Raw genomic sequence first — 12,740 nt, forward strand, 5'->3', positions numbered from 1 at the left:
TAATACTGCATATAATGTTGTTAAAAACAAAAAGAATTATCATTTTCACTGTTTTGAGCAGTTTTTAATCACTTGCTGTTTTTGGCCTTAGAAAGCTGTAATAAGCTGATTCCTGCAATGCAGAAATAGGCTGTTCTGCAAACTCTCTCATTTCACTCAGTATTCACTTGCAACTTGTTACAACATGTTTAATACTGCATATAGTGTTGTTAAAAACAAAAACATTGTTCATTTTCACTGTTTTGAGCAGTTTTTATCACTTGCTGTTTTTGGCCTTAGAAAGCTGTAATAAGCGGATTCCTGCAATGCAGAAATAGGCTGTTCTGCAAACTCTCTCATTTCAGTCAGTATTCACTTGCAACTTGTTAAAACATGTTTAATACTGTATATAATGTTGTTAAAAACAAAAACATTGTTCATTTTCACTGTTTTGAGCAGTTTTTATCACTTGCTGTTTTTGGCCTTAGAAAGCTGAAATAAGCTGATTCCTGCAATGCAGAAATAGGCTGTTCTGCAAACTCTCTCATTTCACTCAGTATTCACTTGCAACTTGTTAAAACATGTTTAATACTGTATATAATGTTGTTAAAAACAAAAACATTGTTCATTTTCACTGTTTTGAGCAGTTTTTATCACTTGCTGTTTTGGCCGTAGAAAGCTGAAATAAGCTGATTCCTGCAACGCAGAATTTGTCATTTTGCAAACTTTCTCATTTCACTCAGTATTCACTTGCAACTTGTTAAAACATGTTTAATACTGCATATAATGTTGTTAAAAACAAAAAGAATGATCATTTTCACTGTTTTGAGCAGTTTTTATCACTTGCTGTTTTTGGCCTTAGAAAGCTGTAATAAGCTGATTCCTGCAATGCAGAAATAGGCTGTTTTGCAAACTCTCTCATTTCACTCAGTATTCACTTGCAACTTGTTACAACATGTTTAATACTGCATATAACTGTTTTTAAAAACAAAAACATTGTTCATTTTCACTGTTTTGAGCAGTTTTTATCACTTGCTGTTTTTGGCCTTAGAAAGCTGTAATAAGCTGATTCCTGCAATGCAGAAATAGGCTGTTCTGCAAACTCTCTCATTTCACTCAGTATTCACTTGCAACTTGTTAAAACATGTTTAATACTGTATATAATGTTGTTAAAAACAAAAACATTGTTCATTTTCACTGTTTTGAGCAGTTTTTATCACTTGCTGTTTTTGGCCTTAGAAAACTGAAATAAGCTGATTCCTGCAATGCAGAAATAGGCTGTTCTGCAAACTCTCATATTTCACTCAGTATTCACTTGCAACTTCATAAAACATGTTTAAAACTGCATATAATGTTGTTAAAAACAAAAAGAATGAATATTTTCACTGTTTTGAGCAGTTTTTATCACTTGCTGTTTTTGGCCTTAGAAAGCTGTAATAAGCTGATTCCTGCAATGCAGAAATAGGCTGTTTGCAAACTCTCTCATTTCACTCAGTATTCACTTGCAACTTGTTACAACATGTTTAATACTGCATATAATGTTTTTAAAAACAAAAACATTGTTCATTTTCACTGTTTTGAGCAGTTTTTATCACTTGCTGTTTTTGGCCTTAGAAAGCTGTAATAAGCTGATTCCTGCAATGCAGAAATAGGCTGTTCTGCAAACTCTCTCATTACACTCAGTATTCACTTGCAACTTGTTAAAACATGTTTAATACTGTATATAATGTTGTTAAAAACAAAAACATTGTTCATTTTCACTGTTTTGAGCAGTTTTTATCACTTGCTGTTTTTGGCCTTAGAAAACTGAAATAAGCTGATTCCTGCAATGCAGAAATAGGCTGTTCTGCAAACTCTCATATTTCACTCAGTGTTTACTTGCAACTTCATAAAACATGTTTAAAACTGCATATAATGTTGTTAAAAACAAAAAGAATGAATATTTTCACTGTTTTGAGCAGTTTTTATCACTTGCTGTTTTTGGCCTTAGAAAGCTGTGATAAGCTGATTATCACATCTGCATTGCAGAAATAGGCTGTTCTGCAAACTCTCTCATTTCACTCAGTATTCACTTGCAACTTGTTACAACATGTTTAATACTGCATATAATGTTGTTAAAAACAAAAAGAATGAATCATTTTCACTGTTTTGAGCAGTTTTTATCACTTGCTGTTTTTGGCCTTAGAAAGCTGTAATAAGCTGATTCCTGCAATGCAGAAATAGGCTGTTTTGCAAACTCTCTCATTTCACTCAGTATTCACTTGCAACTTGTTACAACATGTTTAACACTGCATATAGTGTTGTTAAAAACAAAAACATTGTTCATTTTCACTGTTTTGAGCAGTTTTCATCACTTGCTGTTTTTGGCCTTAGAAAGCTGTAATAAGCGGATTCCTGCAATGCAGAAATAGGCTGTTCTGCAAACTCTCTCATTTCACTCAGTATTCACTTGCAACTTGTTAAAACATGTTTAATACTGTATATAATGTTGTTAAAAACAAAAACATTGTTCATTTTCACTGTTTTGAGCAGTTTTTATCACTTGCTGTTTTGGCCGTAGAAAGCTGAAATAAGCTGATTCCTGCAACGCAGAATTTGTCATTTTGCAAACTCTCTCATTTCACTCAGTATTCACTTGCAACTTGTTAAAACATGTTTAATACTGCATATAATGTTGTTAAAAACAAAAAGAATGATCATTTTCACTGTTTTGAGCAGTTTTTATCACTTGCTGTTTTTGGCCTTAGAAAGCTGTAATAAGCTGATTCTTGCAATGCAGAAATAGGCTGTTCTGCAAACTCTCTCATTTCACTCAGTATTCACTTGCAACTTGTTACAACATGTTTAATACTGCATATAATGTTGTTAAAAACAAAAACATTGTTCATTTTCACTGTTTTGAGCAGTTTTTATCACTTGCTGTTTTTGGCCTTAGAAAGCTGAAATAAGCTGATTCCTGCAATGCAGAAATAGGCTGTTCTGCAAACTCTCTCATTTCACTCAGTATTCACTTGCAACTTGTTAAAACATGTTTAATACTGCATATAATGTTGTTAAAAACAAAAAGAATGATCATTTTCACTGTTTTGAGCAGTTTTTATCACTTGCTGTTTTTGGCCTTAGAAAGCTGTAATAAGCTGATTCCTGCAATGCAGAAATAGGCTGTTTTGCAAACTCTCTCATTTCACTCAGTATTCACTTGCAACTTGTTACAACATGTTTAATACTGCATATAGTGTTGTTAAAAACAAAAAAATTGTTCATTTTCACTGTTTTGAGCAGTTTTTATCACTTGCTGTTTTTGGCCTTAGAAAGCTGTAATAAGCGGATTCCTGCAATGCAGAAATAGGCTGTTCTGCAAACTCTCTCATTTCACTCAGTATTCACTTGCAACTTGTTAAAACATGTTTAATACTGTATATAATGTTGTTAAAAACAAAAACATTGTTCATTTTCACTGTTTTGAGCAGTTTTTATCACTTGCTGTTTTGGCCGTAGAAAGCTGAAATAAGCTGATTCCTGCAACGCAGAATTTGTCATTTTGCAAACTTTCTCATTTCACTCAGTATTCACTTGCAACTTGTTAAAACATGTTTAATACTGCATATAATGTTGTTAAAAACAAAAAGAATGATCATTTTCACTGTTTTGAGCAGTTTTTATCACTTGCTGTTTTTGGCCTTAGAAAGCTGTAATAAGCTGATTCCTGCAATGCAGAAATAGGCTGTTCTGCAAACTCTCTCATTTCACTCAGTATTCACTTGCAACTTGTTACAACATGTTTAATACTGCATATAATGTTGTTAAAAACAAAAACATTGTTCATTTTCACTGTTTTGAGCAGTTTTTATCACTTGCTGTTTTTGGCCTTAGAAAGCTGAAATAAGCTGATTCCTGCAATGCAGAAATAGGCTGTTCTGCAAACTCTCTCATTTCACTCAGTATTCACTTGCAACTTGTTAAAACATGTTTAATACTGCATATAATGTTGTTAAAAACAAAAAGAATGATCATTTTCACTGTTTTGAGCAGTTTTTATCACTTGCTGTTTTTGGCCTTAGAAAGCTGTAATAAGCTGATTCCTGCAATGCAGAAATAGGCTGTTCTGCAAACTCTCTCATTTCACTCAGTATTCACTTGCAACTTGTTACAACATGTTTAATACTGCATATAATGTTTTTAAAAACAAAAACATTGTTCATTTTCACTGTTTTGAGCAGTTTTTATCACTTGCTGTTTTTGGCCTTAGAAAGCTGTAATAAGCTGATTCCTGCAATGCAGAAATAGGCTGTTCTGCAAACTCTCTCATTTCACTCAGTATTCACTTGCAACTTGTTAAAACATGTTTAATACTGTATATAATGTTGTTAAAAACAAAAACATTGTTCATTTTCACTGTTTTGAGCAGTTTTTATCACTTGCTGTTTTTGGCCTTAGAAAACTGAAATAAGCTGATTCCTGCAATGCAGAAATAGGCTGTTCTGCAAACTCTCATATTTCACTCAGTATTCACTTGCAACTTGTTAAAACATGTTTAAAACTGCATATAATGTTGTTAAAAACAAAAAGAATGATTATTTTCACTGTTTTGAGCAGTTTTTATCACTTGCTGTTTTTGGCCTTAGAAAGCTATGATAAGCTGATTATCACATCTGCAATGCAGAAATAGGCTGTTCTGCAAACTCTCTCATTTCACTCAGTATTCACTTGCAACTTGTTACAACATGTTTAATACTGCATATAATGTTGTTAAAAACAAAAAGAATGATCATTTTCACTGTTTTGAGCAGTTTTTATCACTTGCTGTTTTTGGCCTTAGAAAGCTGTAATAAGCTGATTCCTGCAATGCAGAAATAGGCTGTTCTGCAAACTCTCTCATTTCACTCAGTATTCACTTGCAACTTGTTACAACATGTTTAATACTGCATATAATGTTGTTAAAAACAAAAACATTGTTCATTTTCACTGTTTTGAGCAGTTTTTATCACTTGCTGTTTTTGGCCTTAGAAAGCTGTAATAAGCTGATTCCTGCAATGCAGAAATAGGCTGTTCTGCAAACTCTCTCATTTCACTCAGTATTCACTTGCAACTTGTTAAAACATGTTTAATACTGCATATAATGTTGTTAAAAACAAAAACATTGATCATTTTCACTGTTTTGAGCAGTTTTTATCACTTGCTGTTTTTGGCCTTAGAAAGCTGTAATAAGCTGATTCCTGCAATGCAGAAATAGGCTGTTCTGCAAACTCTCTCATTTCACTCAGTATTCACTTGCAACTTGTTAAAACATGTTTAATACTGCATATAATGTTGTTAAAAACAAAAAGAATGATCATTTTCACTGTTTTGAGCAGTTTTTATCACTTGCTGTTTTTGGCCTTAGAAAGCTGTAATAAGCTGATTCCTGCAATGCAGAAATAGGCTGTTCTGCAAACTCTCTCATTTCACTCAGTATTCACTTGCAACTTGTTACAACATGTTTAATACTGCATATAGTGTTGTTAAAAACAAAAACATTGTTCATTTTCACTGTTTTGAGCAGTTTTTATCACTTGCTGTTTTTGGCCTTAGAAAGCTGTAATAAGCTGATTCCTGCAATGCAGAAATAGGCTGTTCTGCAAACTCTCTCATTTCACTCAGTATTCACTTGCAACTTGTTAAAACATGTTTAATACTGTATATAATGTTGTTAAAAACAAAAACATTGTTCATTTTCACTGTTTTGAGCAGTTTTTATCACTTGCTGTTTTTGGCCTTAGAAAGCTGAAATAAGCTGATTCCTGCAATGCAGAAATAGGCTGTTCTGCAAACTCTCTCATTTCACTCAGTATTCACTTGCAACTTGTTAAAACATGTTTAATACTGCATATAATGTTGTTAAAAACAAAAACATTGTTCATTTTCACTGTTTTGAGCAGTTTTTATCACTTGCTGTTTTTGGCCTTAGAAAGCTGAAATAAGCTGATTCCTGCAATGCAGAAATAGGCTGTTCTGCAAACTCTCTCATTTCACTCAGTATTCACTTGCAACTTGTTAAAACATGTTTAATACTGCATATAATGTTGTTAAAAACAAAAAGAATGATTCATTTTCACTGTTTTGAGCAGTTTTTATCACTTGCTGTTTTTGGCCTTAGAAAGCTGTAATAAGCTGATTCCTGCAATGCAGAAATAGGCTGTTCTGCAAACTCTCTCATTTCACTCAGTATTCACTTGCAACTTGTTACAACATGTTTAATACTGCATATAGTGTTGTTAAAAACAAAAACATTGTTCATTTTCACTGTTTTGAGCAGTTTTTATCACTTGCTGTTTTTGGCCTTTGAAAGCTGTAATAAGCGGATTCCTGCAATGCAGAAATACACTGTTCTGCAAACTCTCTCATTTCAGTCAGTATTCACTTGCAACTTGTTAAAACATGTTTAATACTGTATATAATGTTGTTAAAAACAAAAACATTGTTCATTTTCACTGTTTTGAGCAGTTTTTATCACTTGCTGTTTTTGGCCTTAGAAGGCTGAAATAAGCTGATTCCTGCAATGCAGAAATACACTGTAAACCCGGATTTTGTGCTTATAAAACATTTTAAGCAATCATTACTAATTATTTATTGTTCTTTAAGAAATTGTGTCATTACTAAATCAAATTAGCTATTTGCACTAATCAGAAGAAAAAATTAGTTTACTTATCATGTTAAGCAGGGACAACTCCCTTCCTTATGTTTTTGTTAGAGAGGGGTGGGGCCTTGATTGGCTGAGGTGACGTGAGCAAAACGCTCAGTGAGTGCCTGGAGCTTTTAGGATGCTAGGTTACCGCGGATTTTTGAAAATCAACATGACACGGTAAGTGTGCAAAGAAGCTTTTATCAGTTTATATGTTTTTCTGACAAAACTGATAACTGAAAATCCACACTGATGCTGAACTCAAAATATTGTCTCTGCTATGAATATGTCAGTTAGCGCTATTTTCCCTGTCAGTTCACAGTTAGGTTATAATATTATATACATTTGCCTTTTCTGTCTAGCCACCGTTTATAACGTTAACGTTATCTACTGTTTCTCTGTATGTTCACTGTTTAAAACATGTTCCCTGTAAAACGTGATAATTATTACACGTCGTGTTGGTTCGTAATAGTAGCACGAGTCCATGCATGAGCACACGCTAGCGGCTAACGCTAAATATTATAAATCTTTAATAACGCTAAAAGTTTCACATGAAACTGATTTTTTTTTGTGAAGGGCGAGTTTACATTGGTCCGGCACGTCATTTTACCGATCCCCCTCCTCAACCGCCCTTCTCCCCCGTCCGCTGTTCACTTTCGTTTTCTTCCGTGACTCTCCAACCCTCTTCACTGCCGTCCGCGACACCCCTCCGCCATCCACTGCACCATTACCCCTCGCTCCCCTCTCAAATCACAAATTAAGCACTGCTTAAACTGTATAGAAGTTGAGGTCACTAGCAAAATTAATTTACTTTCACAGTACAGTTATAGTTGCAGCTTTTTCTAAACTTTTTCCCTAAAATTTCTTATTTGCCGTTTAAAGATGGACCTTACGTTGCAAAAAAGTGGAGGAGTCTTAACCTGCAATAAGGTGGGTCCTGCTACGCTGGCCTGCACTTTTTACAGTAGATCAGGTATGTTTAAGAATGTAATAACATTTTTCTATTATTATTTTATCTCACTGTTAAGTGTTGCTTACAGTATTTTGTGTCACTTTATTATTTACTTTATTATTACTTCAACTTATTATTTACTTTATTATTATTGACCTATTTTTAATTTATTTGAAGTATTTAGTGATTTAGTTTAGAAATATTAATATTCTGTTTTTTTCTCTTGTTTTGCAGGTGTTCTTGTAATTCAGCAGTGGGAAAGAACCTCAAGCGGGAATTTGGTAACACTTTATAATAACTACACACTATAAATCATTTATTAAGCATTAGCAAATAGTGAATTCTTTATTTGTCAAGCATTAACTCTACGTTGATAAACGTTAGTAAGCAGTTTATGACTTCTTGTTCTTGACTTACAACCACATTTATAATGTGCTTATTAAATGTACTTTTCATACTTTATTAATTATTCATTTTTCATTGATGAATTAAGTATCACATTATTTACAAACCAGTTATTTAAGAGTAGTTGGCTGTTTTTTAAGATCAGTCAGAATGAGTTAGTAAATTATTAATAAATTATTGAAATCAACATTTGTATATCTTATTATTTAGGCATTTACAATTAGTTAATTTTGTATGTTTATAAATGCTTTATTAACTCAACTTCATCCAGTTTTGTGACCTAAACAAAAGTAAGGACTATTCATGCTTTATAAATTGCTTATAAATGACAATTAAAGGCTCAGTTAAATTCTAAACAGGAAAAACAACATAAATGACACTATTCATTCCTATTCATTTGAAGATACACAAATAAACTGCATCAAATGAAAAATAATTCTTTGCAACCTAATCTAAAATAAAATTACTGTACAGTTTAAACATTGCATCCTATTATATTGTTAAATTATTATATTGTTGTTGTTTTATCCAATTTTATGTATTTTGACACTCCTGTTATTCAGCAATGTTTAAACTTTAAAGTAATTTTATTTTTTAGAAAAGATTGCAATGATGATTGTTCATTTGATATTAAGCCTTTAACTGTCATTTATAAGGGATTTATAAAGCATAAATAGTCCTCACTTTAGATTGGTCAGAAAATTGCATGAAGTTGAGTTAATAAAGCATTTATTAACATATATAGTAACCATTACTACGTGCCTGAATGATAAGATATATAAACATTGATTTCAATAGTTTATTAATAATTACTAACTCATTCTGAATGATTCTAAAAACCCTCAACTACTCTTAAATACAAATGGTTTGTAAATAATGCGATACTTCATTTAGTAATGAAAAATAAATTATTAACAAAGTATGAAAGAACAATTAATAAGCACATTATAAATGTGTTTATAAGTCAAGAATACGCTATTTGTAGCTGCAGTTATAAACTGCTTACTAACGCTTATTAATGTAGAGTTAATGCTTAACAGATAATGAATTCACTAGATGCTAATGCTTAATAAATGATTCATAGTGTGTAGTTATTATGAAGAGTTACCGAAATGTTTGATCAACACAGTCTGTTTAATTGAGATCTTTCAGTTAAAGAGGAGGAATGTTGGAGAGCTGTTGTCAGAGCTTTTACAGCAAACCAAGGTTGGTTCATGTCCATTATATATTTGCATTATTTTTTAACAGTTAAATTATTGAAAATTTCCCAAGTGTTACTATATTGTTTGTCTAATACAATGTTTGTCCAACATTATTTATTTATTTATTCATTTATTTATTAACAGACTCAAGAGCCTACAGATTTTGATTCTCCTGGAGGACAAGCCTGCAGACTTCTTTAAACCATGCTTTGTAAGTAACATATTGTCTCAATGGATTTATTAAAGGACCTTGAAAACATTCTTTCCATTAATGCATGGTCCTTATATTTTATTAAACGTTCACACTTGGTTTAAAACATTGAAACTTAAGAATAGCAAAACATCTTGTTAAACTTTCTAACATGTCATAATATATTCAACCCACAAGATTGTTTCTTCAGAACACAGTTTAAGTTATTTTTAATAATACCTGTGATTTTTGTGTCCCCGTTTTAAAAGTCAAACTTCAATTTAAAGATAAATTGGCTTTGTGACTATAAATTGAGGGAAAGATGAAGATACACAAGTCTTATAGTTAAATTGGGAATGAGGGTCAATAAGTAAATGCTAAATTTAACATTGTAGAATGCATTAAACCTTTTGCAGTGTAACTGAAGCAAAAGTAAATTGGTCAAAACCAATTCACATATTATCTTTTGTCTCTGTCATTAAAAGTTATTTATTAAACATTATTGATAATTATGTAATGAGAAACATAACTGTTCCTCTCTGTTGGTAGGACTCTGATGATCCAGTCATTCCACCACCTTGAAATCCTATTCTTATTGCAGACAAAGCCTCAGTTAAGATGATCATTGAGGGACAACTTGTGATGGACAGCATCAAAGACTTGTCAAAAGCTGTGCATTCTCTTTGGACTACTATACCCCAAGTCGACGAAGAACACTTTTCTCTTCATCCAACAAATTTCTCCTCATGTTGGGCTACAGTGACTTAAAGCCCAAGCTACAGACATTAAATAATTAAATTGCTTTTCGATTCACTGCAAAATTTGCACAATTGTTCTATTAGCAATGATTGCTAATGCCAGAAAGAAATGTGAATGAAACTTTAACAAAAATAAAAAAATTGAAAGGTTGTTTGATTCTTTGTGCTTAAAATTGTAAAATTTCAGTGGCATTATTTTTAATTATAATAGATTACATAAATATAACAATTATCACTGCATAAACACATTTTTTTACATTATTATATATGTTACGTTCAATTTAATAATCATTTTACAAAACATATCCTCTATAAAATTAGTAATGTGAACTAATGATTTTTAGTAAAGACTACTAATCCAAATTTGATTTGTCTTCTACACCCACTAAAGATTTTCTTTTAATACAGCTTAACCTGTTTAGTTGAATAAATGTAAAAACTAATCTTATTTCGTGCAACGGGTTTCCACGCAACAATCTAGTAAAGTCAACTAATTCGGGTTTACAGTGTAGGCTGTTCTGCAAACTCTCATATTTCACTCAGTATTCACTTGCAACTTGTTAAAACATGTTTAAAACTGCATATAATGTTGTTAAAAACAAAAAGAATGATTATTTTCACTGTTTTGAGCAGTTTTTTCACTTGCTGTTTTTGGCCTTAGAAAGCTGTAATAAGCTGATTCCTGCAATGCAGAAATAGGCTGTTCTGCAAACTCTCTCATTTCACTCAGTATTCACTTGCAACTTGTTACAACATGTTTAATACTGCATATAGTGTTGTTAAAAACAAAAACATTGTTCATTTTCACTGTTTTGAGCAGTTTTTATCACTTGCTGTTTTTGGCCTTTGAAAGCTGTAATAAGCTGATTCCTGCAATGCAGAAATAGGCTGTTCTGCAAACTCTCTCATTTCACTCAGTATTCACTTGCAACTTGTTACAACATGTTTAATACTGCATATAGTGTTGTTAAAAACAAAAACATTGTTCATTTTCACTGCTTTGAGCAGTTTATATCACTTGCTGTTTTTGGCCTTAGAAAGCTGAAATAAGCTGTTCCCCTTCGGATGGGGAACTCCAATGCTATGCGGAAACTTCCACTATGGGGATTTCGTCAGAATCCAATCATCTGAAAGAGTATAAAAACGGGCCAATGAAATGCCAATGAGTTGGCAGCGTCAGCGTACACAGCTGGCGTCAATGACAATCAGTCATGCTATAAAGACGCAGCCAGTGCCATGCTCGACATCCTTTCGCTTTCAGAGCCTTTCACGAAGCTTCTGAGAGAGTCTTTGAGGGTATCTCCAACCTGTGTCTACAGAGAGAGATCGAGAAGCAGCTTCTCCCGGTCCAGATCGCGTATACGCAGTGGCAGATGGTCGAGCTGGGTATTTCTCCCTTGCCTGGCATCCTTTGGGTCCGGTCCTCCAAGAGCGGTTTGTATATAGGAAAAAAGCTTTCCTAAAAGAGCAACACGGTCGTGCAGTGCGTCTTTTTCAAGACGTCACTCCGACCGTGCGTTTCTGGATGCGGTGGTTTCCTATCCCCGGATGATGGGCACGAGCGCAGCGTTTCATGTCTGGGGGTCCAGCATGTTAATGCGGTGCTCGCGGGCAGTGCATGCCATCACTGATGTCATGTCTGTTGCGCAGTTAAGATCGCGGCTCGCTCTTGCAAAAGAGCCACCCACCCCAGTTGTCCCCCGCACTGCGGTTGGCACTCGGGCAGATCTGAGGGTTTTAGTGGGAGTAAATCCGCCGCCCCCGGGCCGCGGACTTCTCGCTCCTCCACGCGCTCCATCCAAGCTTCAGGTGAAGAGAAGTGCTCCGTCCTTGGATGGTCGCTCTCTCACCTGATGACACCGGGGGTCAGATGTCCATCGCTGCATCGGAGGATGGGCTGTCATTGTCTGATGAGGATGCGAGCCCGCTCGCTCCCTCCCTCCGGGGTGGGAACTTCCCGGAAGTGCACAGTAAACTCACGCTGTCCTGAGGGCACTTTTTTCTGCCCGATCTGCGTGCGCTTCCATCCTCACCATCCTTGGAGGTTGGGCTGTCAAGGTCTGACGAGGATTCGAACCCGCTCGCTCCCTCCGGGACTTTGAGCGCGGCGTCGAATCCAGAAGCAGACTTTGCAGCTGTGCTTCCCCAGGCTGCTTCGGCCGTGGCTCTGGAGATGGTTTATCCCCCAGCCCCGCGGCCGGACCGATTAGAGGGGTGTGATGTGGAGGATGAAGGCGAGACCTTCTAAGCCTCCCCATCCCCTTCTTCCTGGATGGGCACAGTAGGCTCACGCAGTGTGCTGCGTGCGCTTACCCCCTCACCATGCACGCTATGGCCACCTAACAGCGCTACCAAGCGCAGGCGCTGGCCCGGCTGCGCGAGGATGGTTCTGACCCAGGACTGAGCACGCGCTCCGCACCGCAACCGACTATGCTCTTACAAAAAAAAAAAAAAAAAAGTCGGCTGTGTGTGCCCTGGGAAGGACGATGATCACATCCGTGATCCAGGAATGCCACCTCAGGCTAAACCTGGTGATGTGCGTGACGTTGACAAAGTTCGCTTTCTTAACTCACCCATATCCCAGTCTGGCCTG

General features: G+C 35.0%; 1 long non-coding RNA gene across 2 annotated transcripts; it reads left to right on the forward strand.

The window, feature by feature from the left end:
• The first annotated feature begins 6,791 nt into the window (after positions 1 to 6,791).
• Positions 6,792 to 10,298, forward strand: LOC130220141 (uncharacterized). Of its 2 annotated transcripts, XR_008836135.1 has the most exons (6): positions 6,792 to 6,820; positions 7,523 to 7,613; positions 7,827 to 7,873; positions 9,141 to 9,203; positions 9,344 to 9,410; positions 9,939 to 10,298. It is a non-coding gene; the product is annotated as an uncharacterized LOC130220141 (long non-coding RNA). The 2 variants fall into 2 exon arrangements; XR_008836134.1 differs by lacking the exons at positions 6,792 to 6,820; positions 7,523 to 7,613; positions 7,827 to 7,873 and having other exon boundaries at positions 9,040 to 9,203.
• The last annotated feature ends 2,442 nt before the right edge of the window (positions 10,299 to 12,740 follow it).

Source organism: Danio aesculapii, unplaced genomic scaffold, assembly GCF_903798145.1.
Source record: "Danio aesculapii unplaced genomic scaffold, fDanAes4.1, whole genome shotgun sequence".
Classification (NCBI taxonomy): Eukaryota; Metazoa; Chordata; class Actinopteri; order Cypriniformes; family Danionidae; genus Danio; species Danio aesculapii.